The sequence below is a fragment of the Phalangium opilio genome, unplaced genomic scaffold (genome assembly GCF_054372755.1).
Source record: "Phalangium opilio isolate 3A_F unplaced genomic scaffold, DU_Popi_V2 ptg000082l_1, whole genome shotgun sequence".
NCBI classification, from domain to species: Eukaryota; Metazoa; Arthropoda; class Arachnida; order Opiliones; family Phalangiidae; genus Phalangium; species Phalangium opilio.
Window position 1 is genome coordinate 18,438,213 of NW_028324189.1, and position 14,351 is coordinate 18,452,563.

General features: G+C 40.2%; 1 long non-coding RNA gene and 9 other non-coding genes across 10 annotated transcripts in view; all 10 read left to right on the forward strand.

Moving 5' to 3' along the window:
* The window catches only part of LOC149653534 (uncharacterized), a 399,454-nt gene that overhangs the window by 142,672 nt on the left and 242,431 nt on the right, over positions 1–14,351 (forward strand). The gene's annotated exons all lie outside the window — the stretch shown is intronic.
* TRNAL-UAA (transfer RNA leucine (anticodon UAA)) lies at positions 125–208 on the forward strand. The gene has a single exon. It is a non-coding gene; the product is annotated as a tRNA-Leu (tRNA).
* On the forward strand, positions 361–444 carry TRNAL-UAA (transfer RNA leucine (anticodon UAA)). Its single transcript has one exon. It is a non-coding gene; the product is annotated as a tRNA-Leu (tRNA).
* On the forward strand, positions 3,046–3,129 carry TRNAL-UAA (transfer RNA leucine (anticodon UAA)). The gene has a single exon. It is a non-coding gene; the product is annotated as a tRNA-Leu (tRNA).
* Positions 3,282–3,365, forward strand: TRNAL-UAA (transfer RNA leucine (anticodon UAA)). Its single transcript has one exon. It is a non-coding gene; the product is annotated as a tRNA-Leu (tRNA).
* TRNAS-UGA (transfer RNA serine (anticodon UGA)) lies at positions 3,752–3,835 on the forward strand. Its single transcript has one exon. It is a non-coding gene; the product is annotated as a tRNA-Ser (tRNA).
* On the forward strand, positions 4,224–4,307 carry TRNAL-UAA (transfer RNA leucine (anticodon UAA)). Its single transcript has one exon. It is a non-coding gene; the product is annotated as a tRNA-Leu (tRNA).
* On the forward strand, positions 5,642–5,725 carry TRNAL-UAA (transfer RNA leucine (anticodon UAA)). The gene has a single exon. It is a non-coding gene; the product is annotated as a tRNA-Leu (tRNA).
* Positions 7,295–7,378, forward strand: TRNAL-UAA (transfer RNA leucine (anticodon UAA)). Its single transcript has one exon. It is a non-coding gene; the product is annotated as a tRNA-Leu (tRNA).
* TRNAL-UAA (transfer RNA leucine (anticodon UAA)) lies at positions 8,477–8,560 on the forward strand. Its single transcript has one exon. It is a non-coding gene; the product is annotated as a tRNA-Leu (tRNA).

Sequence of the window (14,351 nt, forward strand, 5' to 3'; positions counted from 1 at the left end):
ATCTCATGATCAGAAAAGGCTTCTCTAGTATGGCAACAAGTGAGTGGCTTCATGGAGCATAGAATTCCGAGTTATTTAGGGGTGGTACTATAACATCATTTTCAAGGAAAACGCTCCAAAGCGTGTCAGGATGGCCGAGTGGTCTAAGGCGTCAGATTTAAGCTCTGATCCTCGTATGAGGGCGTGGGTTCGAACCCCACTTCTGACAATGAATTGTTTCATTTTAATAACATATATCTAATACTCAGGAAAGGCTTCTCAAGTATGGCAACAAGTGAGTGGTTTATTGAGCATAGAATTCCGAGAGGTTTTATGGGGTGGTACTATAGCTTCATTTTCAAGGAAAGCGCTCCAAAGCGTGTCAGGATGGCCGAGTGTTCTAAGGCGTCAGATTTAAGCTCTGATCCTCGTATGAGGGCGTGGGTTCGAACCCCACTTCTGACAATGAATTGTTTCATTTTAGTAACATATATCTAATACTCTGTAAAGGCTTCTCTAGTATGGCAACAAGTGAAAGGTTTATTGAGCATAGAATTCCGAGAGGTTTTTTGGGGTGGTGCTATAGCTTCATTTTCAAGGAAAACGCTTAGAGCGTGTCAGGATGGCCGAGTTGTCTAAGGCGTCAGATTTAAGCTCTGATCCTCGTATAAGTGCGTGGGTTCGAACCCTACTTCTGACAGCGAATTGTTTCATTTTAATAACATGGATCTCATGATCAGAAAAGGCTTCTCTACTATGGCAACAAGTGAGTGGTTTATTGAGCATAGAATTCCGAGAGGTTTTTTGGGGTGGTGCTATAGCTTCATTTTCAAGGAAAACGCTTAGAGCGTGTCAGGATGGCCGAGTGGTCTAATGCGTCAGATTTAAGCTCTGATCCTTGTATGAGGGCGTGGGTTCGAACCCCACTTCATTCAACGATTTGTTTTTACCTCTCCGTGTGATGTAGTCCAGGAGAGGTTCTGTAACGGCCGTGTCTGTGTGTGTGTCTGTCCGTTGTTACACCCACGTGACCGCGTTCGCAGTTTGCGTATCGGAGCAAACGTGTTCCCAATTTCCGGACCGCATTGACAGGTCACAGAAATTTAGAAAATTGTATTTCTCTCCGTTGGCTACTCTATACTTGAGTTCTCACACCACCATGTTTCGTCTTCGTGCATCCCACATGGACACCAGTCTGTGCATACTGGCTTCTAATCACCACCATCTTCTGGTCTTTGTCCATTCCACTTGGACACCAGTCTGTACATACTGGCTTCTAATCACCACCATCTTCTGGTCTTTGTCCATCCCACTTAGACACCAGTCTGTACATACTGTCTTCTAAACACCACCATCCACTGGTCACCCCCCCCCCAACAGAGACACCAATCTGTATCATTGGCTTCTAACACCACCAACCACTGGTCTTCCGTCTACTCCACATAGACACCAATCTGTATCATTGGCTTCTAACACCACCATCCACTGGTCTTCCGTCTATTCCACATAGACACCAATCTGTATCATTGGCTTCTACTCCATTATCATCGTCTGGTTTTAGGATATACGCGGCGATCAGCTAGGGTTACGAGAAACGTCTAGCCTCCCTAAGGTGGGATCGCCACCAAAGGTTTTCGCAATTGCGCTTTTTCCTTACTATTAAAATGGAAACGAATCGTATATATACCCCAAAATTTGAAGAAAGCGGGCAAGAAGGGTACCCTTCACTTTAAACGTCAATATTAGCAAAGTTTGAGATGATAATAGGTATAACTTTATTTTAAACGATTTAACTATTATTAATGTTAATTATTGAAGATTAAAATAATTAAAAATAATTATATTTATTTAAATATTAAAGTTAAACCTCTCGTAAAAAGAGAGATTAAATCGTTGCCTCCTATATCTACCAAGGCCCGTGCATTGTGATATATTTCATTCATTGCCTCCTATATCTATCAAGGCCCGTGCATTGCGATATATTTTTTAAAACAACAACAAAAATGGGAAGCTCCTCTCAGAAACATAATAATTTCTTTTCTCTGTATATGAAATGAAAATATGGATATTATTGCGCTCCTTCTTTAACGGTATGAATCCTTGCCTGACTATTAATATTTTACGTAGGAGTAATACGTTTTTAGCAAAGTCTAGAGAGGATAAACATAAGCGAGATTGTTTCGGAAAAAAAATACTGCTTCCACTAATGGGTTTATACTCCTTGTTATTGTTGTATAGAGTAATCATGATAAAAGCTTAAAAAATTACGAGAGGACAGACCTTTTTTATCCTCTTGTTTTTATTCTTAATAAGAATATAAAACATTTATTTTGTATCAAAAAATATTTTTTGGTGATAAGATTGCTTTTGAAAAATCCAAACGGTTAGGCATTGGTAAAAAAGACATAGTGTAAGCTATTTGCAGAGATGATAATTGTTTTACATGTTCTAAATAAGACTGAAGCTTCCACTATTGTGTTTATGCTCCTTGTTTGTTTGACTGAAAACCATCTAGGTGTAGATAAAAGTCAGACCAAAAATTTCTAAAATATATATTTTAAATCTAATCAGATACGCCCACCTAGTTGAAAATAGACCTTTTAAATTTGCGGGAGCCATTCTTGAGAATTTTTCTTTGCTTGTAGGTTGTAAATTTATCTACCAGTAAATATTTGTGTTTGGAAGTTGGATATTAAGTCAAATTAAGTGGTTGTAAAGATCCAGCAGGTTTTTGCCGCTTCTTTTTGTGAGTATTTGATTTTTGTATGTAAAATGGAGGAAGATAATGTTGAGAGTAAGGATGAAATGCGGAAGCGCAAAGCGCGGGAAAGGATGAGGGCAAAAAGGTCGACGTTTTCATTGGATACTTATGGTTATATAATCTTCTCGACACGGAGAGGTAATATTTTGGTTTTCCCAACTTGTACTTTACTAACATGTATCCCATGCTCACGAAAGGCTTCTCTTATATGACAACAAGTGAGTGGCTATATGGTGCATAGAATTCCGAGACTTATTTAGGGGTTTTACTATAGGTTCATTTTCTAGGAAAACGTTTAAAAGCGTGTCAGGATGGCCGAGTGGTCTAAGGCGTCAGATTTAAGTTCTGATCCTCGTATGAGGGCGTGGGTTCGAACCCTACTTCTGACAGCGAATTGTTTCATTTTAATAACATGGATCTCATGATCAGTAAGGCTTCTCTAGTATGGCAACAAGTGAGTGGCTTTATGGAGCATAGAATTCCGAGAGATATTTAGGGGTGGTACTATAGCTTCATTTTCAAGGAAAACGAAACAAAGCGTGTCAGGATGGCCGAGTGGTCTAAGGCGTCAGATTTAAGCTCTGATCCTCGTATGAGGGCGTGGGTTAGAACCCCACTTCTGACAATGAATTGTTTCATTTTAATAACATATATCTAAGACTCAGGAAAGGCTTCTCTAGTATGGCAAAAAGTGAGTGGTTTATTGAGCATAGAATTCCGAGAGGTTTTAAGGGGTGGTACTATAGCTTCATTTTCAAGGAAAACGCTTAGAGCGTGTCAGGATGGCCAAGTCGTCTAAGGCGTCAGATTTAAGTTCTGATCCTCGTATGAGGGCGTGGGTTCGAACCCCACTTCTGACAGCGAATTGTTTCATTTTAATAACATGAATCTCATGATCAGAAAAGGCTTCTCTAGTATGGCAACAAGTGAGTGGCTTCATGGAGCATAGAATTCCGTGTTATTTAGGGGTGGTACTATAGCTTCATTTTCAAGGAAAACGATAAAAAGCGGGTCAGGATGGCCGAGTGGTCTAAGGCGTCAGATTTGAGCTCTGATCCTCGTATGAGGGCCTGGGTTAGAACCCCATTTCTGACAATGAATTGATTCATTTTAATATCATATATCTAATACTCAGGAAAGGCTTCTCTAGTATGGCAACAAGTGAGTGGTTTATTGAGCATAGAATTCCGAGAGGTTTTATGGGGTGGTACTACAGCTTCATTTTCAAGGAAAACGCTTCAAAGCGTGTCAGGACAGCCGAGTGGTCTAAGGCGTCTGATTTAAGTTTTGATCCTCGTATGAGGGCGTGGGTTCGAACCCCACTTCTGACAACGATTTGTTTTACTTTACTTACATGTATCCCATGCTCACGAAAGGCTTCTCTAATATGACAACAAGTGAGTGGCTTTATGCAGCATAGAATTCCGAGAGTTATTTAGGGGTGGTACTATAGCTTCATTTTCTAGGAAAACGTTTAAAGCGTGTCAGGATGGCCGAGTGGTCTAAGGCGTCAGATTTAAGCTCTGATCCTCGTATGAGGGCGTGGGTTCGAACCCCACTTCTGACAATGAATTGTTTCATTTTAATGACATATATCTAATACTCAGTAAAGGCTTCTCTAGTATGGCAACAAGTGAGTGGTTTATTGAGCATAGAATTCCGAGAGGTTTTTCGGGGTGGTGCTATAGCTTCATTTTCAAGGAAAACGCTTAGAGAGTGTCAGGATGGCCGAGTTATCTAAGGCGTCAGATTTAAGCTCTGATCCTCGTATAAGTGCGTGGGTTCGAACCCTACTTCTGACAGCGAATTGTTTCATTTTAATAACATGGATCTCATGATCAGAAAAGGCTTCTCTACTATGGCAACAAGTGAGTGGCTTTATGGAGCATAGAATTCCGAGAGTTATTTAGGGGTGGTACTTTAGCTTCATTTTCAAGGAAAACGTTAAAAAGCGTGTCAGGATGGCCGAGTGGTCTAATGCGTCAGATTTAAGCTCTGATCCTTGTATGAGGGCGTGGGTTCGAACCCCACTTCTGTCAACGATTTGTTTTACTTTACTAACATGTATCCCATGCTCACGAAAGGCTTCTCTAATATGACAACAAGTGAGTGGCTTTATGGTGCATAGAATTCCGAGAGTTATTTAGGGGTGGTACTATAGGTTCATTTTCTAGGAAAACGTTTAAAAGCGTGTCAGGATGGCCGAGTGGTCTAAGGCGTCAGATTTAAGTTCTGATCCTCGTATGAGGGCGTGGGTTCGAACTCTACTTCTGACAGCGAATTGTTTCATTTTAATAACATGGATCTCATGATCAGTAAGGCTTCTCTAGTATGGCAACAAGTGAGTGGCTTTATGGAGCATAGAATTCCGAGAGATATTTAGGGGTGGTACTATAGGTTCATTTTCAAGGAAAACGTTAAAAAGCGTGTCAGGATGGCCGAGTGGTCTAATGCGTCAGATTTAAGCTCTGATCCTTGTATGAGGGCGTGGGTTCGAACCCCACTTCTGTCAACGATTTGTTTTACTTTACTAACATGTATCCCATGCTCACGAAAGGCTTCTCTAATATGACAACAAGTGAGTGGCTTTATGGTGCATAGAATTCCGAGAGTTATTTAGGGGTGGTACTATAGGTTCATTTTCTAGGAAAACGTTTAAAAGCGTGTCAGGATGGTCGAGTGGTCTAAGGCGTCAGATTTAAGCTCCGATCCTCGTATGAGGGCGTGGGTTAGAACCCCACTTCTGACAATGAATTGTTTCATTTTAATAACATATATCTAATACTCAGGAAAGGCTTCTCTAGTATGGCAACAAGTGAGTGGTTTATTGAGCATAGAATTCCGAGAGGTTTTTCGGGGTGGTACTATAGCTTCATTTTCAAGGAAAACGCTTCAAAGCGTGTCAGGATGGCCGAGTGGTCTAAGGCGTCAGATTTAAGTTCTGATCCTCGTATGAGGGCGTGGGTTCGAACCCCACTTCTGACAGCGAATTGTTTCATTTTAATAACATGGATCTCATGATCAGAAAAGGCTTCTCTACTATGGCAACAAGTGAGTGGCTTTATGGAGCATAGAATTCCGAGAGTTATTTAGGGGTGGTACTATAGCTTCAATTTCAAGGAAAACGGTAAAAAACGTGTCAGGATGGCCGAGAGGTCTAAGGCCTCAGATTTAAGCTCTGGTCCTCGTATGAGGGCGTGGGTTCGAACCCCACTTCTGACAGCGAATTGTTTCATTTTTATAACATGGATCTCATGATCAGAAAAGGCTTCTCTATTATGGCAGCAAGTGAGTGGCCTTATGGAGCATAGAATTTCGAGAGTTATTTAGGGGTGGTACTATAGCTTCATTTTCAAGGAAAACGATAACAGCGTGTCAGGATGGCCGAGTGGTCTAAGGCGTCAGATTTAAGCTCTGATCCTCGTATGAGGGCGTGGGCTAGAACCCCACTTCTGACAATGAATTGTTTCATTTTAATAACTTATATCTAATACTCAGGAAAGGCTTCTCTAGTATGGCAACAAGTGAGTGGTTTATTGAGCATAGAATTCCGAGAGGTTTTTCGGGGTGGTACTATAGCTTCATTTTCAAGGAAAACGCTTCAAAGCGTGTCAGGATGGCCGAGTGGTCTAAGGCGTCAGATTTAAGCTCTGATCCTCGTATAAGGGCGTGGGTTCGAACCCTACTTCTGACAGCGAATTGTTTAATTTTAATAACATGGATCTCATGATCAGAAAAGGCTTCTCTAGTATGGCAACAAGTGAGTGGCTTTATGGAGCATAGAAGTCCGAGAGATAATTCGGGGTTGTACTATAGCTGCATTTTCAAGGAAAACGTTAAAAAGCGTGTCAGGATGACCGAGTGGTATATGCGTCAGATTTAAGTTCTGATCCTCGTATGAGGGCGTGGGTTTGAACCCCACTTCTGACAACGATTTGTTTGACTTTTCTAACATGTATCCCATGCTCACGAAAGGCTTCTCTAATATGACAACAAGTGAGTGGTTTATTGAGCATAGAATTCCGATAGGTTTTTCGGGGTGGTACTATAGCTTCATTTTCAAGGAAAACGCTGCAAAGCGTGTCAGGATGGCCGAGTGGTCTAAGGCGTCAGATTTAAGTTCTGATACTGGTATGAGGGCGTGGGTTTGAACCCCACGTCTGACAACGATTTGTTTTACTTTTCTAACATGTATCCCATGCTCACGAAAGGCTTCTCTAATATGACAACAAGTGAGTGGTTTATTGAGCATAGAATTCCGAGAGGTTTTTCGGGGTGGTACTATAGCTTCATTTTCAAGGAAAACGCTTCATAGCGTGTCAGGATGGCCGATTGGTCTAAGGCGTCAGATTTAAGCTCTGATCCTCGTATGAGGGCGTGGGCTCGAACCCCACTTCTAACAACGATTTGTTTTACTTTTCTAACATGTATCCCATGCTCACGAAAGGCTTCTCTAATATGACAACAAGTGAGTGGTTTATTGAGCATAGAATTCCGATAGGTTTTTCGGGGTGGTACTATAGCTTCATTTTCAAGGAAAACGCTGCAAAGCGTGTCAGGATGGCCGAGTGGTCTAAGGCGTCAGATTTAAGTTCTGATACTCGTATGAGGGCGTGGGTTTGAACCCCACTTCTGACAACGATTTGATTTACTTTTCTAACATGTATCCCATGCTCACGAAAGGCTTCTCTAATATGACAACAAGTGAGTGGTTTATTGAGCATAGAATTCCGAGAGGTTTTTCGGGGTGGTACTATAGCTTCATTTTCAAGGAAAACGCTTCAAAGCGTGTTAGGATGGCCGTGTGGTCTAAGGCGTCAGATTTAAGTTCTGATCCTCGTATGAGGGCGTGGGTTCGAACCCCACTTCTGACAGCGAATAGTTTCATTTTAATAACATGGATCTCATGATCAGAAAAGGCTTCTCTACTATGGCAACAAGTGAGTGGCTTTATGGAGCATAGAATTCCGAGAGTTATTTAGGGGTGGTACTATAGCTTCAATTTCAAGGAAAACGGTAAAAAACGTGTCAGGATGGCCGAGAGGTCTAAGGCCTCAGATTTAAGCTCTGGTCCTCGTATGAGGGCGTGGGTTCGAACCCCACTTCTGACAGCGAATTGTTTCATTTTTATAACATGGATCTCATGATCAGAAAAGGCTTCTCTATTATGGCAACAAGTGAGTGGCTTTATGGAGCATAGAATTTCGAGAGTTATTTAGGGGTGGTACTATAGCTTCATTTTCAAGGAAAACGATCAAAGCGTGTCAGGATGGCCGAGTGGTCTAAGGCGTCAGATTTAAGCTCTGATCCTCGTATGAGGGCGTGGGCTAGAACCCCACTTCTGACAATGAATTGTTTCATTTTAATAACTTATATCTAATACTCAGGAAAGGCTTCTCTAGTATGGCAACAACTGAGTGGTTTATTGAGCATAGAATTCCGAGAGGTTTTTCGGGGTGGTAGTATAGCTTCATTTTCAAGGAAAACGCTTCAAAGCGTGTCAGGATGGCCGAGTGGTCTAAGGCGTCAGATTTAAGCTCTGATCCTCGTATAAGGGCGTGGGTTCGAACCCTACTTCTGACAGCGAATTGTTTAATTTTAATAACATGGATCTCATGATCAGAAAAGGCTTCTCTACTATGGCAGCAAGTGAGTGGCTTTATGGAGCATAGAATTCCGAGAGTTATTTAGGGGTGGTACTATAGCTTCATTTTCAATAAAAACGTTAAAAAGCGTGTCAGGATGTCCGAGTGGTCTAAGGCGTCAGATTTAAGTTCTGATCCTCGTATGAGGGCGTGGGTTCGAACCCCACTTCTGACAGCGAATTGTTTCATTTTAATAACATGGATCTCATGATCAGAAAAGGCTTCTCTAGTATGGCAACAAGTGAGTGGCTTTATGGAGCATAGAGTTCCCAGAGGTATTTTGGTGTTGTACTATAGCTTCATTTTCAAGGAAAACGTTTAAAAGCGTGTTAGGATGGCCGAGTGGTGTAAATATTTAACATTAAATATTTACATTTAAGGTTTATTTATATGAACTAGTTTGAAAATTGAAAGTGAGCACTTTTTGTTGTTAATTTGTGTTAACCGGCCATGGCTTAGAAAAATGGACAATTGGAAAATAAGCGGCAACGTGTACGTTCACTACAAAAATGGTATTCGAGGTGGTCGAGGCGGTCGTGATAAACGTTTGGAGAGGCGTCCGCGAGTGTGTTACTCGAGCAAAAAACAAGGGCATTTCATAAAAAGTTTCCCTGCCCTCGAAGGTACGGAATCCTTTCTTTAGAAGCTGTTAGTGTGACCCAAGGATCTTATAGAAACTTCGTATTATAAGTTTGGCTTATAATGCCGTTTTAACCTCTCCGTGTGACGTAGTCCAGGAGAGGTTCTGTAACGGCCGTGTCTGTCTGTGTGTCTGTCTGTCTGTGTGTGTGTCTGTCTGTCCGTTGTTACACCCACGTGACCGCGTTCGCAGTTTGCGTATCGGAGCAAACGTGTTCGCCATTTCCGAACTGCTTTCACAGTCACGGAAATGGCTCCTCTACTTGAGTTCTCACACCACCAATCTTCTGGTCTTTGTCCATACCACACGGACACTAGTCTGTTCTTACTGGCTGCTAATCACCACCATCTTCTGTTCTTTGTCAATCCCACATTGACACCCGTCTGCACTTACACTGCCTTCTAACACCACCATCCACTGGTCTTCCGTCTATTCCACATAGACACCAATCTGTATCATTGGCTTCTACTCCATTATCATCGTTTGGTTTTAGGATATACGCGGCGATCAGCTAGGGTTACGAGAAACGTCTAGCCTCCCTAAGGTAGGATCGCTACCAAAGGTTTTCGCATTTGCGGTTTTTCCTTACTATTATAATGGAAACGAATCGTATATATACCCCAAAATTTGAAGAAAGCGGGAAGAGGGGTACCCTTCACTTTAAACGTCAATATTAGCAAAGTTTGAGAAGATAATAAGTATAACTTTATTTTAAACGATTTAACTATTATTAATGTTAATTATTGAAGATTAAAATAATTAAAAATAATTATATTTATTTAAATATTAAAGATAAACCTCTCGTGCAAAGAGAGAGATTATCATTGCCTCCTATATCTACCAAGGCCCGTGCATGCGATATATTTCCTTCATTGCCTCCTATATCTATCAAGGCCCGTGCATTGTGATATATTTCATTCATTGCATAAACATAAGCGACATTGTTTTGGGAAAAAAATACTGCTTCCACTAATGCGTTTATACTCCTTGTTACTGTTGTATAGAGTAATCATGATAAAAGCTTAAAAAATTACGAGAGGACAGACCTTTTTTATCCTCATTCAAAAATATTTTTTGGTGCTAAGACTGCTTTAAAAAATCCAAACGGTTAGGCATTGGTAAAAAAGACAAATGATATTTTTCAAATCTTATGAGATAACGCCCACCTAGTTGAAAATTGCCGTTTTTTATCCGCGGGAGCCATTCCTTATGAGAATTTCGATGCTAGTAGGTTGTCAATTAAACTACCGGTATATTATTGTTGTTGGAAATTGGATATTAAGTCAAATTAAGTGGTTGTAAAGAGCCAGCAGGTTTTTGCCACTTCTTTTTGTGAGTATTTGATTTTTATATGTAAAATGGAGGAAGATAATGTTGAGAGTAAGGATGAAATGCGGAAGCGCAAAGCGCGGGAAAGGATGAGGGCAAAAGGTCGACGTTTTCATTGGATACTTAAGGTTATATAATCTTCTCGACACGGAGAGGTAATATTTTGGTTTTCCCGACTTGTTATTTTTGCACACGCCAGATGTCTCTATACGGGACAATTTACGAGGGGAAAGCCACTCCCCCCTGTGGGGGAAGCGTATTACGCGGTATAACGCGGAAATACACTCGGGATTACTTTTTACAGTTTTTATTTCAATATTAGAACGGATTGTAGGCATATCGCCCGAATTTACGGCATTAAAACCTCCAAAGAGGTTATACCGGGAGAATACGCCAGTGGCTGATCCCTCGGGCGACGTTCGCTTTTCGAGCGATGTTCGGGGCTCGCAATGTTCGCCTAGGTGCCTCGCTATCACGGCGATTCGATATTATGTACGTAGGTATCCTCGAATTTTAAGCTTAAGATGATACTGAGAATAAACTAAGTGGAGATTGCAGCTGTGAAGAAGACCGCGCGCTATTAGGGGCGCCTTAGCTTTACCGGGAGACGGGAGTCTTATATTAATGTACGCGGGAAGCTAATATTTTCAGTCGGCAGCTCTAAGCCTTTGCTTAACTGAATTTTCTACTTTGATTTAAATATTAATTTTTTAAGCTAAGTATAATTTTTGTGATCTAAGTGAGACCATTTTTGTTCGTAATATATTCTTTTACTAATAGCTCAAGTGTTGTTTATAGGCCAGGACAGATAGGCCAAAAAAGGGCTTGACCTAGAACATTTGAACATAAAGATGAAAATTGGTACATGGGTTGTTTTTGGCCCAACAAAAAATATACTAAAAGTCCCCTGCTGTAGAGCGCGAGCTTTCGCCGCCATCTTGGAAAATGGCCGCCGTGAATTCCAGCTACAATGTATTCTACGTTCTTCTTCAAAAATTATGAAAATTGGTACACATTATGATTGGAACCACATGAACATCATGGCAAAATTTTACAGCTCTGTGTTTAATAGTTTGGTCGCCATATTGGAAAATGGCCGCCGTGAATGCTAGTTACAGTATATTTCACCATGTTGTTGGAAAATTATGAAAATTGATAAGTATTATAATCAGAGCTGTGTGAATCTCATGGCAAAATATTGAAGCAATTAGACAGATAGTTTGGCCGCCATGTTGGAAAATGGCCGCCATCAATGTCATATAGATACAGTATATGGTTCAAAAATTATGAAAATTGGTAATTATTATGTTGAAGACCGTCTAAATATCATACTTGAATATTGAAGACGTGCTACTGATAGTTTGGGCGTCATCTTCGAAAATGACTGCTCGAAGTGCCAAATATATTACCTATATGTAAATTTTTTCGATATTTTATCATTGAGTAGATGATTTTCATGAACGTATAAAACGCCATAAAAATAACTTTTTTCGAGTCTAAATTATCGACCCATCTTCAAAAATGGTCCCTGAAATATTACTATCCTAAAATCTGGAAAAAAGAAAAGGAAAGCCATATTACTCGGATTTTGGTTATGAAAAACCGTTTTATATGGGGTATATACATTCTAATGTCGATAAAGATTAGATTTAAGACACATTTTTAACATTTCGTTCATATTTCTCGTCATCCTGAAGATTTTTTATTACGGCTTATACCTTGACAATGACCACACATTGCCCAGCAAGCTAATCCAGATCGTCTGCATTCACAGTTCTTTATACAAGATGTTCTGGAGACTGCAGGTACAAATAATGAGTGTTACAAAATCATCTGATGCCGGAAGGAGAATGGTGTGAATGGGATTAAATCGTTCCCTAGCTATTTTGGACTTGAAGATACGCTTGGAAAAAAATGTAGTTTTGCGGTGTCGGTTGTTGGATGAAGCTTAGCGAGATCAAATGAGGACTTGACACTGTATGTGACAACGGTTCCATTATACGAATAATTTCTACATAGTTGAAGCGTGACGTGTCAATTATCACCCTAAAAAAAAAAGAAAACAAATCTCTCTTCGGCAGCAGCTATGGTTTCCTTAGATGCAATATGGTCATTAAAAAAGAGCATCAAATTTGTAAGATGTTGATTATCTGTCATTACTTTAAACCACGCCTCATCATAACCACACCCAGTTACAGCACGTAAATGAAAAAAGTGTTCTCTTAACCTTTTTAACTCAAAGGATTTGTCGTGGCGGAGGGGACCCGAGTTCGGTGTGACGGTTCGGGAGTTCCTTGGGTTCGCCCTTGGTTCAGACCGTTCCTTGCCCCATTCCGTGAAGGTTTTGCCCGTCCGCTTCGCCCCCGCCCAGGTGTTGCCTTGGCTTGCCCCCGTTATTGGCAATCCTCTAGGGGTCGCGGATACACTATTTGTTTGGGCCGTATGGCACTTTTGTGCTTGGAGAGATCTCCCCCGTCCTCTCGAGTCTTCTGCTGCCTTAACCCTTCCCTGTTACCGACCACCTCCTGACTGGGCTCGCCGCTGACGGTGTCCAGCTTCTGTCACCTGCTCAAGTGGCGTTTGTCGGTCCCACTGGCCGATCCAGTGTGCCATGAGGGCAGTTCCGCAGGTTAAATTTGGAATATGATGGGAAGGGGCGCTGATAAGGCCCCCAGCTAGGTGTAGCGCCTAATCAAGGGTTATGACATGCAATTATTATGAAAAATCTTCAGGATGATGATGAATATGTATGATATGCTAGAGATCTGTCTAAATTCTAATCTTAAACAACAGTAGAATGTTTAACCCCATATTAAATCATATTCTCTAATCAACATGTTGAGAATAACAGCTTAGAATAACTTTTCTTTCTTTCAGAGTTTAGGGCAATGATTTTCATGTTTTCATTTTTAAAGATGGCGTCGATAATTTCGACTTCGAGATATCCATTTTTTGTTGTTTATTACGTTAATGAAAATCATCTATTCAAAAAAGGAATTTCAAAAAGATTTATATATTTGAAATATATTTAGCATTTCCAGCAGTCATTTTCGAAGATGGCGCCCAAACTAACAGTAGCACGTCTTCAATATTCAAGTATGATGCTGACACGGTCTTAAGCATAATTATTACCAATTTTCATAATTTTTGAACCATATACTGTATCTATATGACATTGATGGCGGCCATTTTCCAACATGGCGGCCAAACTATCTGATTAATGGCTTCAATATTTTACTATGAGGTTCACACAGCTCTGATTGTAATACCTATAAATTTTCATAATTTTCCAACAATATGGTGAAATATACTGTACCTAGCATTAACAGCGGCCATTTTCCAATATGGCGACCGAACTATTGAACACAGAGCTGTAAAATTTGGCCATGATGTTCATGTGGTTCCAATCATAATGTGTACCAATTTTCCTAATTTTTGAAGAAGAACGTTGAATACATTGTAGCTGGCATTCCCGGCGGCCATTTTCCAAGATGGCGGCGAAAGCTCGCACTCTACAGCAGGGGACTTTTAGTATATTTTTTGTTGGGTCAAAAACAACACTTGTACCAATTTTCATCTTTATGTTCAAATGTTCTAGGTCAAACCCTAAAAGTCCTGGGCTATTATTTACTACTTGAAGTTCCGATATAATTTTATAAACAGATTAGCATCATTAGCCGAGCCGATATTGTAAATTAACGGATGTCAATATCAAAGATTACCCATATATTTTTAACTCAATGAATCTAAAATAACAATATAATCTTTAATATTTAAAAAATATTCAGGCAGTATTTTTGAAATATTAATTAAAAGACGCAGTAATTGTCTCGATTAGTAAAATCAATTGTCGGTAAGTGTACTCATACAAATGGGCAATTGACTTAAGTTCCTATATGAAAAGTAATTCAAATAAAACGAAAATTATATATTTATCCTTTTATATCAAAAAACGTTAAACTTCTATTTTAGAGCTGAAAATTAAGAATTAAGCAAA